General features: G+C 42.5%; 1 protein-coding gene across 6 annotated transcripts in view; it reads left to right on the top strand.

Annotated features, from left to right (window-relative positions):
- The window catches only part of nrcamb (neuronal cell adhesion molecule b), a 77,785-nt gene that overhangs the window by 886 nt on the left and 72,149 nt on the right, over nt 1–4,750 (top strand). The window lies entirely within an intron of this gene.

Genomic DNA, 4,750 nt, shown 5'->3' with positions numbered 1-4,750 from the left:
ACACACACACACACACACACACACACACACATACCCATCCTCCATTCTCACCCAATCCCCTCTTCCTCCTCCCCCCTCTGTCTCCTCTTGGTCAAAGCTTCAGTCAAGGGGGAACCCCACCCCCCCTCTTTTCCTCTGCTCATCCCCAGACACTCTCACTCATACACACACCCAAACACACATGCCTTGGCTGCACACTTTCGCTAACTGCTCAGATAGCCACATTAATACAATGCTAATGACCCCTGCTTCATTGTCTGAAGCTCTTGCTCATACTGCTCCCTGAAAGGGCTGACACACTTTCTAGTAATGTTTATTCACTCCAGGCAGACTACTGTTAATCTGTTTAAGAAGATAACAATGTCCCCCTATCCTTGCCTTATGTCTGATTTGCATTCATTCAGAAACAGGCGGCAAAATGTGTGACACCACTTTACAGATGCACGTCCCTGACTGTTTGTGAGCCTTTTGGTGGCCTCTTCAGTCGCAGTTTGAATCTCGGAGAGTCAGGATGTAGCTTGCGCCCAGAGAGCCGCCTCTCCACAGACACTGGAGCTCCACAGACACTGGAGCTCCACTGACAGGACATTTCGAGCTCATTTCACAAATGTGGAGAAATCAGGACAAGATAGTGGCCTACATTTTGCTGCCATCTTTACTTTCACAAACGGCACTAGGCTCGGAGATTTGCATAACTAAGGGATTATCATGACACACGTTGGCTGGAGTTATTGTGAGAGCACCAGTCAGTCACACTGCTGACCCGAAACCAGTGGCGGGCAGCTCTGCTCCCGGGGGCTATGGGAAAAGCCTGGGTGTTGGAGGGAAAATGCCACTAATTTTACTGCGTGGGCCAGGGAAACACGCAGACTATTTTGCGAGAAGTGATCAACGCTCCTTCTGTAAGTTGCCGTCTGCAGCATTGTGAACTCCGCCAACTGCAGGACGGGACAAAGTGTCTCACAGATAGAGTTCTGTGTCACTTCTGGTGATGACAATGACATCATTTCTCAGAAGAACTGATGTGAACTTGAGAGACTTTCGCTTGGTGATTTCACCAAGGACACGGTTAGTTTGTAAAGAAGAAATGCCTGTTTCATGTATTGAAAGATTATTAACATTCCTTAACAAATTGCAGTCAGAATAGTGTTGTGGCGAGAAGTGGTGGATCAAAAAGGAATCAGACAGTCAAGACACAGGTGTCAGAGCGGGGAGTCTCTTTATTCAATACGGCCTACTCGCAGTCATAGACGGAGACAACAACAACCAAACACAGAACGTGACAAGTTCTTTTATACCTCAGATGGCTATGTGTGTGTATGTGCATCCTGTTTTCCAATCATTTTGTGTTTGTTATACTACTCTTGCCTAACTTATTACCCAACTATGTTTTCCAGGGCACTGTGCTCCTCCTGGTGGAACACAGTGGTGCCCTCCCAGGTCACTACTCTTACTGGCAGTACGCCTCGATGTTATGTTTATTCCTAGTTTCCCAATCTCCTAATTTCCAGATGTTTCCCAAACAGTCAAAGTGTCTTGCCCCACTCTGTTGGTCGCCAAACCATATCTTTTATTAGTTATTTGTTATTCTCCTACACTGACTCTTGTACTCCGTTGGTGTCCAACCGGGTGATATCAGGTCATACATCCTTGGGCCTTATAATTCTCCTACAGTAGCAGACATATGAAGAAGAAACTCAAAGACCTCTCCATTGAATGGCATTGAAAGACCCAACATTTTTATTTCTTCTGGTTAACTCTAAAAATGGGGCTTACTTTTGAAGTTTCGACCATTCTTTCTCTGATTTATCATGAGTTTTTACTCCCCAAAGCTTAACAGACAAGACACTGAAATGATTTGTTCATCAGTTGATTAGTTGTTCGAAAAAACAAATTGGTGAAATTGATCCTTTTCAAGCAGAAATGTCACAAATTCTCTGGTTTCAGCTTTTCAAATGTGACAGTCTGATTCTTTTCTTTGTCATATATGATTGTAAACTGAATATATTTAGATTTGGGTCACCTGCTGCAGGAGGTTAAAACACTAATTTTCTGACATTTCATTGACAAAACAATTACTCAATTAATCAAGAAAATAATAAGCGTTTTTTCCAATAATAGAATGAATAGTTTCAGCCGTGGATCAGGCAGTTACACAGGACAGCTGAAACATTGGTAATAGTCCGTCACTGCACAGGAAAACTGTGTTTGTGTACAACTAAAGTAGTACTGGAAGGTCAAGGTTGAACTAGAGTGTTGGTCTCTAAACTGTGATTAATGTTTACAATGAACAGTTTGGGTGATAACTTGTTAGTTCTCTCTGGTTTTCTCTCTTAATGAGTTTAGCTAACCTCGGAGCTGGTGTAAAACTTGATCATTTGACCTTGTGATTGTGGTTTTTGCCCATCTGACTTCTGTTCACTGATGTTGCCATATTCCCAGATCTCAGCAGTTATCTTCGTCAGGACAGTGTTTTCATTATATGGTGGAAATAATGACCATAACTATAAAACTAAGGTCCTAGTAGAAGATAATAAAGTGGCACAGTAATTTCTTTTTCATGCACAATTGCACAGGGGCCAAGTTCAATAACGTGCCATCATTGGTCACTCCAGCTGATTGACTGAATGATTGAGTGTGTCTTGGAGACACGTGTACTTGTGCCCTGAGTGGAGACGATCCAGCAGCCGTTATGAATAGAAGAGCTGTGCTGCTCAGCTGTGATGAGGCCAAATCTCCGGGGACTGACGGAGGCCCATGCCTATCCATTAGTGTCACTGCGGTGTGGGTGATTCTTCCCGGTGAGCCCCGTCACACACAGCAGCTCAGCGCACTGACATCGCCTGGACCTCCTTGTCACAAGCATGTTCGTCTCATTTTGGGAATGATGAGCGCCTCATTAGAGGACCGCAGCGGGAGCGGTGTCCCCACCCGCTTCACGGCTGCCTGAACACTTTACTTGGTGGTAATTTGGACAAATATATGCAGGGGCATGAGTACATGTAAAGAAAGACATACATGGTCATTACATACACACACACACACACGCACGCACACACACACGCACGTTTCACTTTCTGTCTCTCTGTGAGTGGGGTCTGTATGGTTGCAAGCTGGTGGGTGCAATTAGAGTTTCACACTCAGTTAGGCAGCAGCTCTAATGGGGATTGACACGTTCCTGTGAATTCACTCCACACAGCTGCAACTGTTGATGCTTACATCTTAGACCTGCATTATATTAAGAGGAGTGGATGGTGACAGATGAAAAATGAATATTAGGTGATTTATGTGTTGCTCAGAGACGGACTCAGGACGGTTCCCTGAGTAATTAGATATGAAGCTGTGCAGTTGTTTTGCTCTTTTCTCTTTTATCTCCTGCTTCAGCGACTTGTGTTGAGTTGTTGCTGAAAGGATCAGTTGATTAATTGATTAATCGATAGAGAGAAAATTATTTAGCAACTCTTTTGATAACTGATTTAATCATTTAAGTAATTTCTTAAACGAAAATACTAAACATGCTGTGGTTCCAGTCTCTCTGGTGTGAAGATTTTCTGCCTTTTTCTGCTTTATATAATTGTAAATTTGGGTTTTGATGTTGCTTTGACAAAACAACACATACATTATTAAAGATTTATCGATGATAATAAAATAATGAATACAACTGTTAGTCACAGGCCTGATCGTTTAAGTTATTTATCAAGCAAAAGTGTGAAAAATCCCCAGGTCTCGGATTTACTGCTTTTATCTGTTTTATTTCACTGCAGATTGACTATTTTGAGGGTTTTGGCCTGTGGTCTCTTTGGGATTCTGGGAAGTGATGGATGTTTTTCACTTTCTCTGACAATTTAAAGACTGATTGATTCATCAAAACATAATTGACAACAAATTGGTAATGAAACAATCAGTAGTTGCAGCTCTGTAATGCTTACATTAAGTAGAGTGGAAACAATTTGTTGATTAATAGCTTTGTGATCCATCACAAATTAATTGGCAACAATTTTAATGACTGATTAATGGTTGCAGTTATTTTTCTGATCAAAAATATCTTTTGATTTCTGACTCTTGAATGTGTCAACTTGGGCTCTGGGAAATTGTGAGCAACATTTTTCACCATTTCTGGATGTTTTCTAAACCAAAAGCATAACTGAGGAAATAATTGGCATGTTAATCAATAATGAAAAAAGTGATTAGTTGCAGGCCCTTACACTGTCTTCTATGACACGAGGTGCTGCACTGTCAGATTAGGTTGTATTTTTTGGGCAGTAGGCAGCGTGGACAGATGGTGGATGAGTAGCGGTCAGTGCAGGTGTCCCTGGACGATTCACTGTGACCGAATCATTACACCAGAGCTTTACACCATGACAGTCATCAAGCCCAATCACTCAAGGTTGCCCAGGGAGTGCTGTTATCACCCACATCAGGTTATTACACCCCTTAGTGAGAACAAAGCATTTAGAGACGCTCTTCTCTGTCCAAACCAACTGCAGCGGAGCGACGGCAATAGATTCCCCCTTTTGAAGTGGGAGGTTGCAATAATGTAATGTAATATTATGGGTTTTATGTTTCCTTTCTACCCCCAGCAGACTACCTGACAGGTTAACTAGCTGTGTATACTACTGGATCTGACTCCCAGTCAACCTCGAATTTAGGGACCTGAAGTGAACAAATGAAGATGAGATTTGACATGTGCGCTCAGAGTATTTCTTTTCTGAATTCGCTTAAGATGCTTTGCTGTTATGCCCCCCCACCC

This window comes from Seriola lalandi, unplaced genomic scaffold (genome assembly GCF_002814215.2).
Source record: "Seriola lalandi dorsalis isolate HSWRI2012SDOR001 ecotype SW California unplaced genomic scaffold, Sedor1 jcf7180002053683, whole genome shotgun sequence".
Classification (NCBI taxonomy): Eukaryota; Metazoa; Chordata; class Actinopteri; order Carangiformes; family Carangidae; genus Seriola; species Seriola lalandi.
Note: the sequence above shows the minus strand (reverse complement) of the source record. Positions and strands in the feature narration are given on the sequence as shown.